Here is a 24,715-nt window from a genome sequence, read left to right as displayed (position 1 = left end):
ATGCATGCATGCAGCTTTGTAAATAATAAATAATAAAGTTAAGAAATGCAAAATTATTCAAGTAGTGCACAGTAACTAATGTCATTTGAGATGTCCTAATTTTGTAGTGTACAAGTGTAATATCTGTAATATCTGATTCATTATTATATTGGTTTCTACATACCATAACCCCTTTAGATGAAAGGAACCTGCATTTTAGGTGCGTATTAGGGATGAGCCGAACACCCCCCTGTTCGGTTCGCACCAGAACATGCGAACAGGAAAAAAGTTTGTTCGAACATGCGAACGCCGTTAAAGTCTATGGGACAATCAAAAGTGCTCATTTTAAAGGCTTATATGCAAGTTATTGTCATAAAAAGTGTTTGGGGACCTGGGTCCTGCCCCAGGGGACATGGATCAATGCAAAAAAAAGTTTTAAAAACGGCCTTTTTTTCAGGAGCAGTGATTTTAATAATCCTTAAAGTCAAACAATAAAAGTGTAATATCCCTTTAAATTTCGTATCTGGGGGGTGTCTATAGTATGCCTGTAAAGGGGCGCATGTTTCCCATGTTTAGAACAGTCTGACAGCAAAATGACATTTCGAAGGAAAAAAGTAATTTAAAACTACTCGCGGCTATTGCATTGCCGGTCCGACAATACACATAAAAGTTCATTGATTAAAAACGGCATGGGAATTCCCCACAGGGGAACCCCGAACCAAAATTAAAAAAAAAATGACGTGGGGGTCCCCCTAAATTCCTTCCCAGGCCCTTCAGGTCTGGTATGGATATTAAGGGGAACCCCGGCCAAAATTTTAAAACAAAATGACGTGGGGGTCCCCCTAAATTCCATTCCAATTAGGGGTTTTAAGGGGAACCCCGCGCCAAAATTTAAAAAAAAACGGCGTGGGGTCCCACCAAAAATCAATTCCAGACCCTTATCCGAGCACGCAACCTGGCAGGCCGCAGGAAAAGAGGGGGGATGAGAGAGCGGCCCCCCCCTTCTGAACCGTACCAAGCCACATGCCCTCAACATTGGGAAGGTGCTTTGGGGTAGCCCCCCAAAACACCTTGTCCCCATGTTGATGAGGACAAGGGCCTCATCCCCACAACCCTGGCTCGTGGTTGTGGGGGTCTGCGGGCGGGGGGCTTATCGGAATCTGGAAGCCCCCTTTAACAAGGGGACCCCCAGATCCCACCCCCCCCGTGTGAAATGGTAAGGGGGTACAAAAGTACCCCTACCATTTCACTAAAAAACTGTCAAAAATGTTAAAAATGACAAGAGACAGTTTTTGACAATTCCTTTATTTAAATGCTTCTTCTTTCTTCTATCTTCCTTCATCTTCTTTTTCTTCTTCTGGTTCTTCTGGCTCTTCTGGTTCTTCCTCCGGTGTTCTCGTCCAGCATCTCCTCCGCGGCGTCTTCTATCTTCTTCTCCTCGGGCCGATCCGCACCCATGGCATGGGGGGAGGCTCCCGCTCTTCTCTTCATCTTCTTCTCTTCTTCTCTTCTTCATCTTCTTCTCCGGGCCGCTCTGCATCCATGCTGGCATGGAGGTAGGCTCCCGCTGTGTGATGCGTCTCCTCTTTTGACGGTTCTTAAATAATGGGGGGCGGGGCCACCCGGTGACCCCGCCCCCTCTGATGCACAGTGACTTGACGGGACTTCCCTGTGACGTCATGGGGAATGCCACAGGGAAGTCCTGTCATGTCCCGTGCGTCAGAGGGGGCGGGGTCACCGGGTGGCCCCGCCCCCCCATTATTTAAGAACCGTCAGAAGAGGAGATGCGTCACACAGCGGGAGCCTCCCTCCATGCCAGCATGGATGCGGAGCGGCCCGGAGAAGAAGATGAAGAAGAGAAGAAGAGAAGAAGATGAAGAGAAGAGTGGAAGCCTCCCCCCATGCCATGGGTGCGGAGCAGCCCGAGGAGAAGAAGATAGAAGATGCCGCGGAGGAGATGCTGGACGAGAACACCGGAGGAAGAACCAGAAGAGCCAGAAGAAAAAGAAGAAGAAGAAGATGAAGGAAGATAGAAGAAAGAAGAAGCATTTAAATAAAGGAATTGTCAAAAACTGTCTCTTGTCATTTTTAACATTTTTGACAGTTTTTTAGTGAAATGGTAGGGGTACTTTTGTACCCCCTTACCATTTCACACAGGGGGGGGTGGGATCTGGGGGTCCCCTTGTTAAAGGGGGCTTCCAGATTCCTATAAGCCCCCCGCCCGCAGACCCCCACAACCACCGGCCAGGATTGTGGGGATGAGGCCCTTGTCCTCATCAACATGGGGACAAGGTGTTTTGGGGGCTACCCCAAAGCACCCTCCCAATGTTGAGGGCGTATGTGGCCTGGTACGGTTCAGGAGGGGGTGCTCTCTCGCCCCCCCTCTTTTCCTGTGGCCTGCCAGGTTGCGTGCTCGGATAAGGGTCTGGTATGGATTTTTGGGGGGACCCCACGCCATTTTTTTTTTTTAATTTTGGCACGGGGTTCCCCTTAAAATCCATACCAGACCTGAAGGGTCTGGTATGGAATTTAGGGGGACCCCCACGTCATTTTTTTTTACATTTTGTCCGGGGTTACCCTTAATATCGATACCAGACCTGAAGGGCCTGGTATGGAATTTAGGGGGACCCCCACGTCATTTTCTTTTAAAATTGTGGTTCAGGGTTCCCCTGTGGGGAATTCCCATGCCGTTTTTATCAATGAACTTTTATGTGTATTGTCGGACCGGCAATGCAATAGCCGCGAGTAGTTTTAAATGACTTTTTTCCTTTGAAATGTCATTTTGCTGTCAGACTGTTCTAAACACGGGAAACATGCGCCCCTTTACAGGCATACTATAGACACCCCCCAGCTACGAAATTTAAAGGGATATTACACTTTTATTGTTTGACTTTAAGCATTATTAAAATCACTGCTCCTGAAAAAACGGCCGTTTTTAAAACTTTTTTTTGCATTGATCCATGTCCCCTGGGGCAGGACCCAGGTCCCCAAACACTTTTTATGACAATAACTTGCATATAAGCCTTTAAAATGAGCACTTTTGATTTATCCTATAGACTTTTAAAGGGTGTTCCGCAAACACCCCAAATTGTTCGCTGTTCGGCGAACTTGCGAACAGCCGATGTTCGAGTCGAACATGAGTTCGACTCGAACTCGAAGCTCATCCCTAGTGCGTATGTATGTTTGCGTGTGCTTGCTAGGTGTACTGAGGAAGTTATATTTATAAGCGTTAGCATTCAGCCTCTGGAGGAAATTCTCTTCTATGTTATAAGGTTATAACTGCTTTTTTTTCTCCTGTCATTTACAAAATAAAGCCACTTTGCAAACCTCAGCATGCTGATAACACAGAGAAAAGCAGTTTTGCCAGGGTAGATGCTTTTCACCTATTTACAGGGCTTTCATGCTGTAGTCCATGAAACAGCACAGCAGACATCATCCTAATATGGTAACAGCAGCATTTTATCTTTCTTTTGCTAACTAAATGCAGATGGATGAAAGGTAGCTTGATGGTCGTAAGACTATAATTTCAAGACTGAAAGTCTCTTACTTGTGTTGCATTATACCATTAAATCAAACTGCGCTGAATGACCATGAGAAGTAAAATAACTACTTAACAACATGACTGAAAGGATTTTTCTGAGTTTTTTTGTATCAGCACTCATGAAATATATTTAAATAACATAAGGATACAGCTATTCAAAAAGCAGCAAAAGTGTGCAATCACACAATAACAAATACCATTTCTGAGACTAAAAAAGGTGAATGCCTATTGGTTGCTAAAGGTTACTGTGCTTACATATTGCTTCTTTTCCTTTTTAAAAAAAAGATAAGTAGAAAAAAACAATAGTTATATACTAAAAAGCCTGTTGGGTTTGATTTCTGAATGTCAAAACATTAATATTAATAAACCTTGAGTATGAAAATTTGCATAATTAAATTGATATCAATTTTCTTGATTTCTAGGTTAGGGTTAAGGACTGCCATTATAAAACGGCTATGGGAGTGATCATTAAATACACTTGTATAGTAGTTAAGAAGATTAAATTAATCTCTTGAGATTGGATGTTCTGAGTTGTGGAGGAGTTTTCTTTTGTAATTTACAAAGCATTTATATCCCACTCATTTGCGGCAATGAGGGGTTAATGTTCTCTGTCTTTGATCACAACTACTTTTCATCCAGTGGGTACAACACAAGCATAATTTATAGTGAAGCTGAAGTCCCATAACAATCATTAAGAATAATGTAATTAAATAGCTGATTGAGTTTGTCCCTATTGCAGTTTACTATGGTCAGATAATCAATGTTGCTTGGTACGGATTTTAGCAGTGCCCTTGCTGAATTGAAAGCAGTGCTGGATTTAATGAAAGTTTTAATATGGCTTTGCTATATAGAGCATGCATAGTAGAAAGCATGGCCAAACTGTAAAAGTAAAACAGCTCCATTTCCACTAGGTAGCTTCTATCCAAGGACTCCTTTTAAAACATATGGCATGCTGATTATAACTATGTTAGTTAATGTAGCTGTCATTGTTTCAATATCATACTCAGTCCCATAAGTATTGCCTGTATGCATTTCCTAAGCTACGCTAATAGATAAAGTGCTATGCAGAAGCTGGTTGACAGGTCAGCACAAAACCGTGATTTGCAAAGGCATAGCGCACACCTGGGATGAAGCTAAGAAATAAAGGTTAGTTTATGTGAATAAGAAAATCACTGCACTGTTTTTAAGGTAGCAACAAAAAAAATGATGTCTTTGTCTTTGTATCCAGAAGAGCAGGAAAATGTAATGCCACTGTCAGATCTTTTAGGAACATTAGTACATTGGGAACACAGAGAGCCATAATAACTATACTTTTAGTCCCTCTTTTAGTCCACTTACCCTTTTAGTTCAAATACACCATTTTCTTCTTCAACCCCCCTTCCCCCCTTCCCCAAGTCTAATACTTACCTATTCCTCTCTGCTATACAGCCCACTGGAAGCCACTCAGCCTATGCATAATCACTGCACTTTCCATTTAATATTATGGAAAGGCCATCTACAGTTAGATCAAATAATAGACATTCTTTGTACATAATGAAAGGAGATTCTTACCCACATATAGCCAAGCCAGAGGAATCTTTGTTAGGTATTCTAAACAGAACCAGTAAAGCCGCGCACACACGAGTGGAAAGGCCGACAGAAAAAGTCTGACGGAAGCTATTCACCGTCTATTCCGATCGTGTGTGTGCCTCATCTGACTCTTTTTTTCCAAAAATTCTGACGGACCTAGAAATAGAACATGTTCTAAATATTTCCGACGGAACCAATTCCTATCGGCAAAACCGCTCGTCTGCATGCTGTTCCGATGGACCAAAAACGATGCATGAAGCAAGTACGAGATGGAAGCTATTGGCTACTGGCTATTGAACTTCCTTTTTCTAGTCCCGTCACACATGCTGTACGTCATCGCATTCTGGACGGTTGGACTTTGGTCGGACTTTGGTTTGACCATGTGTAGGCAAGACTGCTTGAATAGAATTCCGTCGGAGTTCCGTCGGAGAAAACTTTGGAGTTTATTCCGACGGCAAAACCAGTCATGTGTATGTGGCATAAAGCAATATTTGTTAGGATTGTTAATGTTTTTCAGAGACTAAATACAGGAAGGTGAATTTTCACCCTGAGTATTTTTTAAACCTAGAGTTTACCATGTGACACAAGAACCAAAGCTTTTTTGTTATCCCCCCCCCCCCCTCAAAAAAATATTGTCGTGTTGTCAAACTTCATTTATCAAAGGGGCCAATAAATCACAGATTTCCTTAACAGGGTAGCATTGCCTTTGATATTTTAAGCAATTATTCTGAAAATCAAACTTTGGAACCAGATAAGAGGGCCAATTAGAAATAAGCAAAGATGGCTACATGATTGCACTCTAGTAATAAGATAGCTTACACCTACACAACACTAAGTACATAGAAAGAAAACATTGTAACATATCTGTACTTCAGTAGTAAATTATTAAGGTTGTGTTGTCAAGGCAAGCAAGTAATAATATGGCCACAGTTTTTTGGTTCCTTCATCAGTGCCTGTTATGGTCCTTCTACATAATTCTTCACACCTGACAGTCACTAGGCAGGCATGCTGTTTGCCATGCTGCTGACAATTACAAGCTGTAATTTATCTTTGTGTAGAGAGGGACAGGGCTTCATAACAATGGTGTATTCTACAAGGAAAAGTATATCCCCCAGAGGGAAACCATGACCTGCTCTAGGATCTGATTATATGAAACATGACCATTCTGTGTTTAGATCTCAATCAGTTAACTTCAGGAATATGTATTACTATTGAGTATAGCCAGTTTGTAAAAGTGTTCTGCTTCTGTAAGAGCACATACACATCATTGTCTCTCCTTACTGAAATTTGTTTTTTCATCCTGCCATAACAAGAACTCCAGACAAACAGTTAATTACACCATCAACACCTACAGTATATGTGGTATCCGGTTTGCCTGCCAAAAGGTTTTCAACGTTGTTTAACTAGTCCTTAAAGTTACAGAGCCCTACCCGATAATACAGCCAGGTTGGTGGCTTGAAATGTGTCTGCTACAGTTGAAAAAATATAGTTAGATCACCCACAGCCTGTGACTGAACAGTTATGGAGCAACAGTGAATGGAAGAGCTCATTCCTCTCCTCCATCCAAGCAAATTCCTATGAAAAAACAATGCAAATGCACAGTGTGCTTACATTCTATGCTGCATTCTGTTCTCCAGAGAACTGCTATAAAATGGTCTGTAACAGGGTTGGAAGCCTAGGAGTTGATAGCTAGCAGTTGCTACTGCTAGCTAGGACTCACATGGCATTGTAAAACAGCACTGAAACAAAAAACAGTGTCATCACAGTTTAGGGGGGTTAAATGTAGCTTGCATCTGATATAATCCAAGATAACATAAGCATTAGCCAATTACCTTTTTTCCGGACACATACTTTGTTTGAAGAAAATGTCCCAGCATTTTTGTTGTAGCTGTCCTTTATGCCAAAACCAACAGTAAATGCTACCAGATAACTGTTCTAGTGGCAGATTCTCCTGTTAAGGAGGCCATTCACCCCAGTCAGGTATCTATGTTTTGTGCACTGTTGTGCACTGCTCAGTAATTGCTTCGTCTGTCTTTGTCCCCCCCGTGAAGTGATGCTTAAAGTGCTTTTACATTGTGTATTGCTATCATAGTATCAGTCTTTATATATATATATATATATATATATATATATATATATATATATATATATATATATATATATATATATATATATATACATACATATAAAAGAGTATTAATAATTGTTTATTAATTTCATAATGTGAAATTTACAGTAGGAGAGAAAAGCAAAAATTTGTAAAGATATAATGTCAAAGTTGAAATTAAATATTTTCCCCAACTTATTAATATTGCAACAATTTACACATGCTAATTTTCTCTTCTGGACTGTAAAATAAATTAGGCAAAATTGTAGTTGGCCAAAGTGACTCTGTAAAGGTGTCAGAAAACTTCTCTTCCTGAAACCTATAATCATTATTAAATGACTCCTTCATATAAAAGCTAAATTAGTTGTTTGAATTACATAATACAAGCACCTTCACTGCAAGAACAGTTAAAAAAATGGCAATTGTTATTTATAAGTTGCAGATATGTAGCATATTAACAATAATTTTGAAAACATTTACCGTGTAAGAATGGTTTTTACGTAAAAGTTTCCAAACTCATCAGTAATGAAATGTAAGCACTTTTGGATACCAACATGTACAGTACCTTCATACAGATTGTTAAAGTACATGTACATGTTTAAATAAAAAACGGCCTAGCCCCCTCCCTACATAGATCTGTGTTCACTCTCCAATAGGTCCTTACCTCCTCCAATTACTATGGCCTCCTACATTGTCTGTAGTCTAGACAGTAAACATCTAGTTGAAAAAAAAAGAGACACAACAGGATCTGAGATCCAGAGGAGGACATTATTTAAAAATAAGCAGTTTGAATGATGACCTGTTACCTCCATGCAACCAGTGTTGAGAAAGAGTCTGATTAGGGGAGCTAATGGCTCTGTAGCCGGGACAAAGAGAAGTGGGCATTAGTGGGGACTGATGGGTTCTTCTTTGGGGGGGTGGCAAACAAGCAAACCCTCCCGGCCTGGTCCGACACTTACCCACTCGTGTGTCAGGGCTGTGGTGTCCTCCCCTGGATTGCGGCCAGCCACGGCTCCGGTGTCCGCTCCTCCAGCTTCCTCCGCCGTGTTTTCTCCGCCAAAGTGCTAGGCATCCAATAGGATCGCCTGATTAGCAGGGAGGAACTTTAATGTGATAATATTGAAAATACATTTGCAATGCTTTGCGCTCTGAGCTCACCCTTTTTTTAAAGCCTATTAGAGTCTCTGACTCTAATCAGGTGCTTGAAAAAAACCCCCTGCCACATTGGAATCTATGGTCCAGTGCCACTCATATGTAGATCAGGGGGCCATATGCATGGATAGGGGAGGCAGCACCTGTGCACCCTCTATGGACGAGCCACCACTGGTGGACATAGTGGTTTGAGAAGTGGGTTTGAAAAGGGGACTTTAACCCAGGACATGAAGTGTTGACTGAAGCCCTATCTCTGTATGATCGATACTAGGTAGTCCCAGGAGAGTGAGTTCAATGCTTTCTTAGTGTCCAAGGAATGGAGCATAAGAAGTGTGTTTTTCATTTTAACAATATATAATAGAAGGCATATGCTCTGGAAAATGTCCCCTACCTGTTTTTGCAGAATAAAGCTCAACTGGTCTCTGACTATCATGATTCACGATGTCCAGGTTCAGATTTAGGTGGGTAGCCAGGATCTTAGCATACAAATGGAGGCTGACAAAGTCATTGCTTTGAATATTTCAACCTCATTCAAAGACTGCTATGGACTGCTATGAAATATACACTACTAATTGCAATATACACAGAGAAGCCACCCCATTTGCATTGCATGTTTTAGCACAGACACATCAGACACTAACTTCTACAAGTAAAGTGAAACCCTTCTGAAAAGACAAGCAGGTTACCAGCTTTGACCATTTGTGTTTACCGTGGGAGCATAAAGATTGTAGCCGACAAATTGGAGATCCACTTCTTCTTTGGTTGCATCTAGGATAATCTGGTTCTCATGACCGTCCTACAGCTGTTTCCATTATTTTGAAATTATATCTAAATAAGTAATGGATTAAGAGGAAAATGTACATGTTTTTTATATGCATGAGAATTATCATCAAACGGGGTCTAAAATCTAACAAAATAAATAGGCATTTTGTATTTCTAAACTATGTAATTATTTATAGAGATTTCTCAGATTGGTCTCATAGTTAGTGAGAAGCATATTTAAACAGTGTGAGCTTCAGTTTTTGTAACTTTTTGGGTTATTAAAGGGTGCTTGTAGCCTGATCAGCACTGGCCACTATTTTAGCTTCTATAATTCTTGTTCTTACCCACATGAGGAACATAAAATGAAAAATAATAAAGGACTGCCTATTGGTGTAATGTTCATTCCATGGTGGATTAAAGGAAAAGCAGCCATAACATTAAAAAAAAGGTTAACTATCCATAAAGACGTTTTATGAGACAAATACTTTGTGTGCGAAAGACTTGTGCAATTTCCCAGATGATGTGTATTTTATTGGTTCTGCTTGGAAATATCATTATCTCAGGTCTCGTGCTGTATTACAGTTTCATACTTTAAATGGCAGTAATTCAATATTGGCTAGACAACATACAGTTCTAACAATGTTGGAAATGTTTGTATTTGCCAACCCATGTTAGGAAAAAGAACATCAAGGTCTTGTTATATACGTGCAAAGATATTTTTGTGACCAAGCAAGGACTATTCTGTTAACAAGCTGGGTTTTATGTTGATTGGTTGATAGATAAACATCTATGATGTTGAAAGTCTGGTTCATCTATTAACTTTTATATCTATTATTCACTCTCTGCTATACTCTATAGTATAACTCTACACTGCTGCCTGTAGTGGTCGTAGAGTTTTCTCTGCTTAAAAAAGCGGAGAGAACATCATGACAGGAGGAGAGCTAGGACATGCAACATTGACAACCAGGCTCTGTCTTCCTACAATTATTTTACTTGTACTCTGTCTGCATCCAAAAATGTCTTCTTACCCTCTTTTATGTTAGGGAAGCAATTGCCTAACCAAAAATCCACAGATATATCAAAATTCTCTGTGAGGGAAGTGATTGTCCACAGAAACTTCTTTGAAGAATTGCCATTCTTTGCCGGTGTCTGCACTTTACTGTCTTAATAAAAAAAGCAACAGACGCAATAATTCCTTTGCTTCCCCCAGAAAGTTGCCCATTGAATGAATGCAATAATTTGCTAACCAAAGGTTTGATTAAAATATAAAAAGGAACTTACTGTATGTATTGACTGTGTGGCATAGATTTAAAATTGAAGGTTCGGTGCCAGTAAACATAAACTATTGTGAAAATAATATAGTTGAGGATTGGATGATCAACATTCCATGTTTTTATACTAAATTGCATTTTATGGTCTTAGCGTGTTATGGTCTCAATAAACATTCTTCTTAAATGTTAAAGGGGTTGTTAAGGCAATGCACACAAGCACTGCCAGCCCCACTGCTAGTATAACCTGTAGTATACAGTGTATGCCTTTTTGTAAAATTCTTCTTCTAAATACTCTATTCCTTCTCCCAATCAGCGGACACAAGACCATCCCTCGCTCTCTTCCTCTGATGTATACTCTAGGGCAGGGGCGGATCCAGGGGGCAACGGGGCAATTGCCCCCCCCAAGAAATGAGTGATGGGCCGGCGGGTGAGCAGGTAGGCCAGTCAGCCGGTGAATGAGCGGGCAGGTTAATGAGGGGGTTAATGAGTGGGCGGGCCAGTCAGTGGGTGAGTGTGCGGGCGGGTTAACGAGCGGGCGGGCCAGTCAGCGGGGGGGTCAGCAGGTGAGTGAGTGGGCGGGTCGGCAGATGAGTGAGGGGGGTCGGCAGGTGAGTGAGCACGCGGGTGGGGCAGTCATCGGGTGAGTGAGTGGGTGGGCCGGTCGGCAGCTGAACGGAGTGCTGGCCAGTCAGCGAGCCGGTGGGTGGGGGAGCAGAGAGATGACATCATCTCTCACCGCCTGCCCTGCATCACTGCAGTTCCACCCTCACTGTGCAGCCACGGGAAGCAGAGAGACTACATCATCTCTCTGCTGCCTGTCTTCACTCTGGCAAGTGACAACCTGCACCTTAGCAGGCAAGTGACAATCGGCAATATGTGGAGGTGACGTGGTAAGTGACAATCCACAACATGTGGCAGATGATATGGCAAGTGACAATCAGCAATGTGTGGCAAGGGACAATCAGCATCTGGTGGCAAGTGATGTGGCATGGTAAGTGACAATCCTCAACTTGTGACAATCCACAACATGTGGCAGGTGACATGGCAAGTGAAAATAAGCAACGTGTGGCAGGTGACCTGGAGAGTGACAATCCACAATGTGGGGCAGGTGACGTGGCAAGTGACAATCAGCAATGTGTGGCAGGTGATGTGGCAAGTGACAATCAGCAACGTGTGGCAGGTAACGTGGCACATGACAATCAGCAACATGTGGCAGGTGACATGGCAAGTGACAATCCGCAACGTGTGGCAAATGATGTGGCAAGTGACAATGAACAACATGTGGCAAGTGACAATCCACAACTTGTGGCAAGTGACGTGGCAAGTGATAATCTGCATCTGGTGGCAGGCAAGTGACAATCCGCATCTGAAGGCAGGTTGACGTGGAAAGTGACACACTTGGGGCTCCCACTAATCCTGCATTATGGTTAGTTGAACCATTTAATTTTATATTACAATGTAATAATTGAAATAATGAGCTTCAAGCATTCTGAAACCATATCAACCATGGTGCAGTGATGATGAAAGCGCTAACACCAGCCATTGTCCCAATAAATTGCCCGCAATAAAAATATTTTCTGGCACTGCCCCTCCCCGAGACTAGACTCTGGATCCACCCCTGCACTAGGGAGGGAGGGACCAAGCTCTCCCTCTGTTGTCTGCTGAGCAGTCACGTGACCTTCCTCTGTAGTGTATACATAGGAGGAAAACAGAGATGGGTGGTCACATGACCGCTAATCGGGGAGGAAGAATAAGGTATTTAGAAGAAGAATTTTACAAAAAGGCATACAGTATATACTACATGTTATACTAGCAGTGGGGCTGCAGTTCTTGTGTGCTGTAATGTGTGCACTGCTTGGAGTGGTGCTAAAAGGGGTGGGGAGGGGCTGCTCACACAGACTAGTTGACGGGCAGGGAAGGGAGGGGGAAGAGGACAAAGGAGACACAGGAGAGCAAAGAGCAGGGCTAGGGGTGATGGAGGCACGTAAACTGAGGACTCAGCAGCATGATATATCGTGGTCAGTTTACAGAGGGGAGGGAAGACACTGGCAGTATCAACTAAGTATTTCAATTGTTACAAGGGGCCAAATTACACAGCACAAGCACAGCACTGTTATTCATGCTTTAAAGCAACAGGATCCTTTTTTTTTTTCTTTTTAGGTTAACAAACGCTTTAAGTGCAGTAGCCAAGAGAAACCAATCAGAATTTACTTTGCTTAAGTCAGACCAGTAAAAGATAAATGCTGAATTGTTACTAAGGCTTTCTGTACTTAGGGGGACATTTTTTTTTATTGAATTAGGTTGTAGATGTTATCTTGCAGGCAATGTAGATAAACATATTCCTCTCCCCTTCTGCAATGCCATCAACAACTGACAACATGCAAGGTAAATAATGATTTCCAGCACCATTGATTTTAATATATGGTGCTGATGACACATACAGATAAGAGAGAACAGATCAAAAAAATGAATGTCACATATTCCACAATATGTCTTCCTTTTCCAGTGACTTTACCTTTAGGTTGTGTTCTTTTAATAAGCCTAATCTTATTATAGAAACATTCACTTCAGACTATGTATAGCATGCCTCCAATGCATGTCACTTATCTTCTTTATTCGTAGAGAAATGTGTTGTTGCTTGTCATAACAGTAAATATTTCTCTCTATGGACGCTGAAGATGTAGAGTGTTACTACTTGCAAGTGCTCAGTGTCTTCCAATGGGAATAATGAAAATTACAGAGTGCTCTTTAGAAATCGTTTGTATCATGGATTTTTTTTTCTCTTCACCTTTAATGGCCAAATGATACAAATCACCTGATCAACTATGAGCAGCCTTTCTTTTCTGTTACAGATCCACGCAGCAGCTTAAAGCTATCAAACTAGACCAATGACTGTGATGACAGTTTATTAAACTTCTAGACAGGCTTGGATCGATTGCTTTTGTAATGATAAGTAGAGGCATAGAACAGAAATACAATGATAAGATGATTCATGGCATTTATATCAAAAAGAGATGAAAGCTGTTTTCGTGGAGAATGTTGTACCCAAGCACTGTGGTTTATCATAGCAGACAATATTGCATCTGGGAATTCAAAGGTGTTTGGAAAGTGGGAAAATGTGCAAAGGGACTTCCCTTCTGCCTCATATGCCTCTCTGCCTTCCACATTCAAGCAAGGGACACTATAATGGTTTATGGATTTTGTCTTCTGTAGTACATAAAACGGTTGGTTTATGATTATAGTCAATATGTATTGGGGTTTATTGAATAAAGATGTGCAAAGAATAATGAATATGTAAAAGCAGTTGTAACCTAGAGAAACATACAGTTGTGCTCAAAAGTTTGCATACCCTGGCAGAAATTGTGAACGTTTGGCATTATTATTGAAAATATGACTGATCATGCCAAAAAAACTGTCTTTTATTTAAGGATAGCAATCACATGAAGCCATTTATTATCACATAGTTTTTTGGATCCTTTTGAAATCATAATGATAACAGAAATCACCCAAATGTCTCTGATAAAAAATTGACATACCCTGGAATATTTGGCCTTGGTACAGACACAGAAGGTGGCCCACTCAGGTTAAAATTGCAATTAAAGGTTAATTTCCCACATTTGTGGCTTTTTAAATCACAATTAGTGTCTGTGTATAAATAGTCAAGGAGTTTGTTAGTTCTCACATGGATGCACTAAGCAGGCTAGACACTAAGCCATGAGGAGGTAGAAAAGAACAGTCAAAAGACCTGCGAAACAAGGTAATGAAACTTTAAAAAGATGGAAAAGGATATAAAAAGGTATCCAAAGCCTTGAATGTGCCAGTCAATCCTTTCAATCACTTAATAAGACGTGGAATAATTGGGGATCTCTTGCTACCAAGCCAAGTTCAGGTAGATCAAGAAAGATTTCAGCCACAATTGCCAAAGGAACTGTTTGGAATACACAGAAAAACCCACAGGTAACCTCAGGAGAAATACAGGCTGCTCTGGAAAAAGATGGTGTGGTTGTTTTTAAGGAGCACATTGCGATGATACTTGAACAAAAAAGAGCTACATGGTCAAGTTGTAAGAAAGAAGCCTTTACTGTACAAGTTTCCCAAAAAAGCCTGGTTACAATATGCCCAACAACACCTTAACCTGCCTCATTGGCTTTTTTGTGGCATTAGCGCAGTAAAGGCCTCCTTCTGGCAGCTCAATCATGCAGCTCTTTTTTTGTTCAAGTATCGTTTAATTGTGCTCCTTAAAAACAACCTCACCGTCTTTTTGGAAAGCAGCCTGTATTTCTCCTGGTGTTTTTCTTTATATCCTGAGCAACTCTTCCGCCAATTGTGGCTGCAATCTTTCTTGGTCTACCTGACCTTGGCTGAGTATCAGAAGAGCCCCTAATTTTCCACTTTTTATTAAGTGATTAAACAGTACTGACTGGCATATTCAAGGCTTTGGATCTTTTTATATCCCTTTCCATCTTTGTAAAGTTTCATCACCTTGTTACGCAGGTCTTTTGACTGTTCTTTTCTACCTCCTCATGGCTCAGTGTCTAGCCTGCTTAGTGCATCCATGTGAGAGCTAACAAACTCATTGACTATTTATACACAGACACTAATTGTGATTTAAAAAGCCACAAACGTGGGAAATTAATCTTTAATTGCAATTTTAACCTGTGTGGGCCACCTTCTGTGTCTGTACCAAGGCCAAATATTCCAGGGTATGTCAACTTTTTATCAGGGCCATTTGGGTGATTTCTGTTATCATTATGATTTCAAAAGGATCCAAAAAACTATGTGACAATAAATGGCTTCATGTGATTGCTATCCTTAAATAAAATACAGTTTTTTTGGCATGATCCGTCATATTTGCAATAATAATGCCAAACGTTCAAAAATTTCTGCCAGGGTATGCAAACTTTTGAGCATGACCGTATATTTAACTAGGACTAGTATTTCCAAAGTATTGGATGTGACATTAGTGTTTGATGGGTAACATATTTACTCTAGTTGGTATACAGTATATATAGACAACTTAAAGGAGTGGGCAAAGCCCTTGATGAAATATTTCTTATCCACAGTTTAAACAGCTAATAAATGTACCTTTGCTGTACCTCCAATAATCTAAATAAACATGCATAAATAAACCATACGTAATAAAAATTAATAATAACAAATATATATACATATATAATACAAAGTATGAAAAGAGCAGTCTGTTATTGTTCCCTTTAAACTTGCTCAGTCCTTCTCCAACACAATCTATACAATCAATTTTGCTCTCTATATGTGAATTCCTTACATTCTCTGGCATCAAAGTGCACCAAATCCACCTTAACATGTCTTCACAATACAATCACATATGTAGTGACTCCCAACATTATTTCACCAATGCCCTCACCTTAAATCTTTGACCTGTTAATATTCAGGTCAAATATCTCTTTCCCCTATAAGGGCTCCCTGGCTTTTATTCCCGTGGTATTCCTCTCTTCATTCCCTCCTGTGATACTCCTTTCAACCCTCCTGTAAATGTGCTGTATGGCCCTTTAAACATTTGGGTGTCCCTCTCCTGCAGCTCTGTAAACCAACTCACAGAATACAAGAGCCCCTCATGGTGTAGTATGTACTAAAACCTTTTATTGATGCAATTTATTTTAAAATGCCTACAAACATCATGCCCATGGCACCAGCGTCACTTCCGGTTGCCACGTATGTCACCCAGCTCTGCCCAAGTTTAAACAGCTGTGCTTCTTTTACTGCAAGATAGATCTCACAGTAGTGTGGATGTTCTATGTGTGAGAATATGACCATTCTTGGAAAAAAGTGCACTAGAGGAAGAATAATGTTTAAAAAATAGTATAGCTCTGGGGGCGTGGCCTGACCTGGCATGGAGAAAGACGTCTGACTCCGGAGCTCTGCCCGCCACAGAAGTAAACTTCAAACTTATAGAGGTATTTTCTCGCCACTTCACCCCTTAACTATGGGAACGGCTTCCCGAAACTCCTCTGCCTCCCGCTCTCGCTCCCCCAGAGATTTAACGGGTTCTCAAGGCCAGAACATTCCGGAGATGTTCAGGGCCAGCAGAAACAATATGGCGCCTTCCCGCCGCGGACTCCCTCACTCTCCTCAGCAATTGGCACCGCCATCTGACCACAGCGCCTCAATTCAACAACCCCCACACCCCCATGGCGGGGAAGCGGGAATAGAACTCCTACCTTCACCCCCAATTAACTTGCAGGACCTCCGCTCAGTTGCGGATGACATTAAGGAGACCCTGTACGCGGCCATTTCAGAGCTTAGGCTGGACATGAGGGAGCTTAATGACAGGGTACACGCTGTTGAATGCACCACAGAACGACAAGAAGAATCTCTTCAAATGGTCACCACCCGCATTGATTCGCATACCTTACAAACGCGTGACATGCAGCGACATCTGGAAGACCTCGACAACCGAGGTAGAAGGCACAACTTGCGAATCAGAGGTCTTCCAGAGTCCGTTGAAGGAGAGCAAGTCCCGCAAACTGTAGTGGCCATTTTCAACAATATCCTGCAGCGTCCCCCTCACACTCCCATCGAGATGGAGAGAGTTCACAGAGCTCTGAGACCAAAAGGCAGGGAGATCGATACCCCACGGGACGTCATTTGTTGCATTGTAGATTACAAATTAAAAGAGGATATAATCAAACGAGCTAGGGGTATACCGCAGATTCTACACGAGGGCCACCCTGTTCAAATCTACCAAGACCTCTCAGGTATTACACTTCAGCACAGACGCGATCTCAAGCCTTTGCTGGATGCCCTCAGAGATAAAAATATCGTATACAAATGGAAGTTTCCCTTCTGCCTTATAGCCTCCTCCAATGGCCGCACGGCTGCTCTTAAGGTCCCTGAGGATCTACCACTATTCTGCTCCATACTCGGCCTACCCTTGATTTCTGTCCCTCTCTGGTATGCAGCGTTCTGTCCCAGGCCGTTCCACCGAGACGGGCGCAGGGAAGAACCTATGGAAACACAAGGCTCTGGACATCGCAGGCACCGTTCGCCTTCCATCCTGAGGAACCAAGCCACCTACCGCCCGGGGTCACAAGAGGCTAACCCCACTGTCTCACCGCGGTCCCGAAGAGCTCGTAGAGGTCGCTAATGGCGAGGTATGGCAACTCCACCACTTGTCTCAACTTACCCAGTTTGACCCTCTACCGGTCGTTTTCCCTTCCTTTTTCACACCAGTTACATATAAGGAACTTTTTATTACTTTTTATTAATTTTATTTTTGTTGGAGACTTTCACTAAAAAGAACTCAGCACTAACAGCGGCACTTCTGTCCGTCCTGCCCGCCACCTCGCATGATACTCAGGCAACACATATCGGAATGCACCCTGTCCCCCCGACAACGCCTGCACGTCTGCTACGTAACTTTTTCCACCTTACTTCAGCGGCTGGCTCCACAATTCAGCGGTCAGATAAGCCAGATCCAAAATAACGCGGAACTACATTCCCCATAATGCCCAGCGGGTGTAAACCACAACTGGATATGACGTGCAGTTCCGCCTATACGAACTGCATACCCGCCCGCAACATGAAGCCCCTAGGAGTTCTCCCCGTGCAGTTCTTCCAATTATTACGGCTCCTCATTCCGACTCATCTGCCTCTGCTTCCGCAACGCTCCTTCCTCTCCATACGCATCGGACTCTCACCAACACTGCCTCTGACTCATCCATCGAAGGCCGGTCACTGCACTAGGACTCTTACAACACATACTGTTTTATGTACAGAACCTGATGTTGCCGGTGAAAGAAACGTATTACTCTTCTCACATTGCGGGACTGTTCTGGTAACATAGCACTAACACTCCTTTTTTTTTTTTTTTTTTTTTTCTTTTTTTTTCTATCTTACTCTTTTCATAGGTTATATAGCCTCCCTTCATGGCTAACCATTTTTATTTTCATTCCTGTCTTTAATGTTAAAGTTGAACAAATATTTTTTTTGTTTATTTGTTATGGCCCACATGGTTCCGTAGGTTTCCCGGAGTAGTCCTGGAGATTGAGGACTCACCGGGAAACACCCATTATTAGAGGCGCATACTCCTCACAATATCACTATTATCGCTGTTTGTGACGATGTGAGTAGAAGAAGTGGCTCTTGCCCGCTGCCTCGGCACACAGAGTCATTAAGGGTGATGTCCACGGCGGACCTGAGGTAGGTGGCATGGAATTGGGAGTACCACCTCTCTCGAGCCACGACGGGGGACAACCCTACGACTCAACATACGTTGTTGGGCTAACATGATGGCCCTAATATCTGCACTGCTCCGTGAGCTACATACACATCCCTACGCAATAACCAAGGCTTTCCACACCCCTCCCACAAAAACTCGTTGAAAGCTATATACCTCTTCTACTGTTTCTTTTCATCCTGTGGCGGCGGACCACACTCTACCACCTGTTCTTTAGTCCTACATTACCTCCTTTCATCCATCGCTTGGATTTAGGTCAACCCCAACACAGGCCCGCTTCGAGGTCCAGTGATCCTTACAGGACACTGTGCATCGAGTGCGCTCTGTACCACACCGACCTCCTTCATTAGAGGTTCGTGGGAGTTTAACCCCGTACTTCTTCGGTTTCCCCCCAATTATATAAGCACTTAACTAGTGCACACACTCAGTTGAACCAGACCACACCAATTCCCTCTTATCTTCTCTCCTACCCCTTACTCCCTCCCAATGGCGGCTACCTCAGCCACCCCCACACACAACGGACTGCACCATTCCCAACCACATACCCTCAAATTACTCTCTATCAACATTAGAGGTCTAAACACACCTGAAAAACGATCCCAACTCCTCCATTCACTTAAACAAGCTAAAACTCAAATAGCACTGATACAAGAAACGCACTTTCGATCAGATTCCATCCCCAAGCTACACAACGGTCACTTCCCCACGACATTTCATGCCTCCAACTCTGAGGCTAAATCGAAAGGGGTTTCCATCCTCATCTCAAAACATTGTCCATTTCAGGTGACAGACGTCCAAAGGGACCCGCTCGGCAGATTCCTTTTCATAAAAGGGAACATACACCAGAAACCCTTCACAATTGCCAATATATATGCACCCAATTCTGGCCAAGTCACCTTCTTCCATAACACACTACAACTACTTTCCAGTTTTTACTCGGGAACCCTCATAGTCGGAGGTGATTTTAATGTTCCTCTCGTTCCAGCCATTGACACCTCCAATGGGACTTCGTCACTCACATATAGAGCCCTACGTTCCATCAAACAACAACTGAGCAACCTCCTACTCCATGACACCTGGCGTACTCTACACCCTAAAGAAAAAGATTTCACTTTCTTTTCACCCCCACATAATAAATACTCTAGACTAGATCACTTCTTCCTCTCCCAAAAAGAACTGACATATCTTACCAAGGCGACCATTGAACCCGCTTCACTATCAGACCACAGTCCTATTACCATGACCTTGCAATTCTCTGCACTACGTCCACGGACACGTATTTGGCGACTTGATAGCTCCTTACTGACCGACGAGGTCAATGTCCTCAGACTATCTTCTTGCCTTTCCGACTTTTTCTCTACTAATACCTCAAATGAGGTTACACCAGCGATTACATGGGCGGCCCATAAATGCGTCATTCGCGGAGAACTAATGTCCATAGCGGCTCAACGTAATAAACTCAGATTTGCACGCATTAACGAGCTTACTACACGCATACGTAGACTTGAACAAACACACAAGGCTTCCCTAGCAGTTACTGCGCTAACTGAACTTACCCAGGCAAGAGAAAAGCTGTTGGAAACACTGAACGTGACACTGAAACGCAAATTTGCACTAACGCAAAAGCTCTATTATGAATTTGGCAACAAGGCTGGGAAATTCCTGGCTAGAGCTCTTCAAGCGAGGAAGGCCTCAAACACTATCCACAAGATTAACAGCCCTGCTGGGGAAGCTTTAGTGACTAACGAAGACATAGCAGCACAATTCACCCAATACTTCTCTAAACTGTACAACCTACCTCCTTCCACCTCCACTACTAATGCGCCCCTGAATAGCCCATCAGCCATCAAAGAATTTTTAGCACAATATTTTTTAGCACAATATGGCCCAACCCCTTTATCTCCTGAAGATATACAATCTCTAGACCTTCCTCTCTCTGTGACCGAATTGCAAACGGCACTAAAACAGATGAAGACGGGCAAAAGCCCTGGGCCGGATGGTCTTTCAGTCTGTTACTACACATCCTTTGAGAACGTACTCCTCCCACATCTAACTAAAGCCCTTAACAATCTTACCCCTGATTCTGTAGCCAACAAGGACCTACTCGAAGCCCACATTACACTCCTTCCCAAACCGGGTAAAGACCCAACCCTGGTAACCAATTATCGCCCCATTTCCCTTCTAAATGTAGACCTGAAACTATATGCTAAAGCATTGGCCAACCGCATTCTACCCTTCATCCCTAGCTTAATCTCACTAGACCAAGTGGGCTAGTGGGCTACCAAAGCACTGAACGTCCATCACTGGCTTAGCAAAACGTCTACACCTGGCTTTTTTCTCTCGTTGGATGCAGAGAAGGCGTTCGACAGAGTCGCATGGGATTATATGGAGGCCACTTTGAGAGTTATAGGCCTCCCACCCCGTTTACTACAGATGGTCTTGGCTCTATACTCTTCCCCGAGGGCCAGGATCAGGGTTAACGGGGAGTTGTCGGACGCCTTCTCTGTATCCAATGGTACCAGACAGGGCTGCCCCTTATCACCACTAATATTCATATTAACCATGGAACCAATGCTCCGCAGACTGAGGGACAACCCTGCCATTAAAGGGGTGGACGTTCTACATAATCAGTATAAGCTAGCAGCTTATGCTGATGACATTTTACTTTTCCTGACAGACCCCATTACGACCATACCAAACTTATTAAAGGACTTTACACTCTTCAAAAACCTATCCAACCTTCAAATCAACTTTGAAAAATCGAAGGCCCTTAATATCACCCTACCAATCACTACAGTGGCCGTATGCAAACATAACTTCCCATTTAGTTGGGAAAATTCCGACATTTCCTACCTCGGTATCAAACTTACCACAAACCTATCTGACCTATATGCAAAAAACTTTCTTCCTTTGATCATGTCCATCCAATCGGATCTCCAGAAGTGGCACCTGGGCTCCTTTTCTTGGTTAGGCAGGATCGCTATACTAAAAATGAACATCCTACCCAGAATACTCTACCTCCTCCAAGCTATACCAATTAAACTCCCAACGTCCTTTTTCCTTTCCTACAAACGTATTTGTAGGAACTTCATCTGGGCAACCAAAGCCCCACGACTTAGCTGGGTCAGACTAACTCTCCCCAAACAACATGGAGGATTGGGCCTTCCAGATGTTCAAAAGTATCATTGGGCCTGCCATTTAACCAGAGTGGTTGATTGGCACATCCACCGCACCTCTAAAGACTGGATTACGCTAGAAGATTCCCTAACCAGCGTCCCAATCGCTAATTCTCCCTGGATTACCCACAGACTCATCCCACGCGAATTCTCATCACACCCCCTCATTGGTGCCACACTATCCATTTTCAAAATGGCATGCAAATTGCTCAATACCTCGCCCTCCCCTGGCCCGATGACACCACTCGACAACAACCCTAGCTTCCCCCCTGGCCTGACATTGAAAGACAAGACGCTTGCTGCACATACCACGCAGGCTAGGGCACACCAATTCTTTAGGAACGGATCGCTCCTTTCCCAACCAGTACTAGCTGTAAACCTACCCAATCATGAGATACCATTCTACAAATACCTACAACTCAGACATTTTCTACAAGACGCACAACACATGTCTCATTGGCATAGAGATCACACACCGTTTGAACTCCTTTGTCTCAGCACTGAACCCCAGAACCACCTAATTTCCACGCTTTATTCCCTACTTTTCTCAGGTCATCAGATTAAACAGGACAAACTAGTACTTCAGTGGGAAAATGAACTATCTATCGATCTCTTACCCAGTGAATGGGACCAAATTTTCACCCTCATGCACAAAGGTTCCTTTAATGTATCTACACAGGAAAATAGATACAAACTATTTTCCAGATGGTACAGGACGCCTGAGAAGGTTCACCACTTCCACCCCACCATTCCCCCAACCTGCTGGAGATGTGGTGCGGCCAGAGGCACTTTACTGCACATATGGTGGGAATGCAGCCTGATCCAACCATTTTGGCAAGAAATAACCCAGCTGATTACACAAATTACTACGTTCCAAATGACACCCTCCCCAGCACTCTACTTACTTCACCATACCCATGCCCCCCTGCGTTCCTACAAAAAATCCCTCACTTTACATCTCATCAACGCAGCCAACCTATGCATCCCTGCCCTTTGGAGGAGCACCACCCCCCCTACAGTCCAAGACTGGATCCGTAGGGTAGATCGAATAGCTGCCATGGAAAATCTCATTTCACAATCCTCAGATCACCCTACCAAATTTTATGTCACCTGGGCAAGTTGGCTACAATATAGACAAGCCCAAACACGGACACCACCACCTCAAATTCTTCCGGGATCCTCTTGAAGTTCAGCAGCTCCCCTACATTTATGTCACATACATTATACCGCCGCCACTCCTCACCCACCTTTCCCACTCGAGCTTCTATAGGCAGTGCTATCCCCACACTGTTTTCCGTCTAGATGAGCTTTATACTACCAATAATAAATTATCCCTTTTCTTCTTTACCATAAAGGTAAAGGTACATACCTGTGTTGTTCTGTACTCTCCAGATCACATTACAATTCCATCCTCCAGAATCACTACCGGGACCTTACACAATCCCCAACCACACCACCGACTTTAGCCTCACCTACTTGCTTCTTGAACCTCCCGGTCCATTCACAGCGTAGTTCCCTTTGGGGGTGAATGAGGCCGGGAGTATCACTTGGTGGGGTGTACACGACACTTCCCATAGATATATCCCGGTCTATGCATTACCTACTGCTTATCTCAGCAGAAAATTATGAATATATTGTATATCTGTTGACATTACTGGTCATCGCGCCTACATTGCAAATGCCACAGATCTATTGCATGTTCCATGTTTCAACATTTAAATGTCTTTTTTTTAGGTTACCTCGTCTGACTTAAGATGATCATTACATTCTCAATGGGAGGAAAGCCTATACTGTTACATTATAATCGCATATTACCTATGTGTTACCGTGTTACTGAAATGCATGTTGTACTCTTGCTGTTCAACCATAAAACTCAATAAAACCTTTTCTGAAAAAAAAAAAAATAGTATAGCTCTATTAACTACTGTGGTCTCCAGTGTCTATTGTAAAGTAGTGTTGATAACTGTGCAATCTCTGTGTTAAAGGTTAGTGTGAATCTGGAGACCTATGTGGTGAGAAATAGAGACTTTGATAACGGCGGCTTTGGCAAGTATGGCTATGGCATATATCTTTCATTGTGCATATCATAGTCTCCATAGTCCACAAAGACATCACTCCATAGTATGGCAAAGTAGAAATTGGCTAACCCTGCTGTAGACAGATCTGGGAGCAATGGTTCATATCCACTGCTAAGTGAACTTTGCAAACTACGATTGGCCTAAATATGTTGAAGTACATTGCATCTCTATGATATACATCTCTTGGTAAAGCATTATATAGTTTCCAAGCACAGATATGTATGGATGAATGTGTTATCTGAAACCAAAGAGTAAAGGAAAAGTAATTTTTCATATGTTTTATATAAAAAAAAGGCCATGTAAGTGTTGTTCTAAAATATCAGGAGATAATGAGATGATTAAGATTGTAAAATGCTATCTACCCTCCTCCATTTATAATCTTTGAACTTAGTTGATCCTGAGATTACCTGGATTCTTGAGGATTAGTTTACTCACTTCAGCTGTAAAGAGATATAGGTAGACATGCACAAAATCCTTCAAAAACCTCATCCATCCTCAGTTCGTAGTCTAGCAATTTTAAATCATGACCAATGCAATCTCCATTATAGTTAGAGCCGACATTAAAACAATGACAAATGTACTGTAGATGAAAGAAAAATGTGGACATACATTAGAAAACCATGGCGTAATTGCGCTAAATGGAAATTCACAAAGCTGTATGTGTGTTATACTGTGTTCATTAAGCTATCTCCAAATAAATTCCTGATCAAAATATTTAGTTTACATACATAGATACATTGTATCATATAGCTGTAAATGCCATATTTTCTAGTATGAAATAATTATATAAGTATTTCAGACACATGTTTCGCATTATATTTTTTTTCTCATGAAGCATTATTTTCCCTTCTGAAAACCTCTTTTA

Source organism: Aquarana catesbeiana, linkage group LG02, assembly GCF_042186555.1.
Source record: "Aquarana catesbeiana isolate 2022-GZ linkage group LG02, ASM4218655v1, whole genome shotgun sequence".
NCBI classification, from domain to species: domain Eukaryota; kingdom Metazoa; phylum Chordata; class Amphibia; order Anura; family Ranidae; genus Aquarana; species Aquarana catesbeiana.
Note: the sequence above shows the minus strand (reverse complement) of the source record.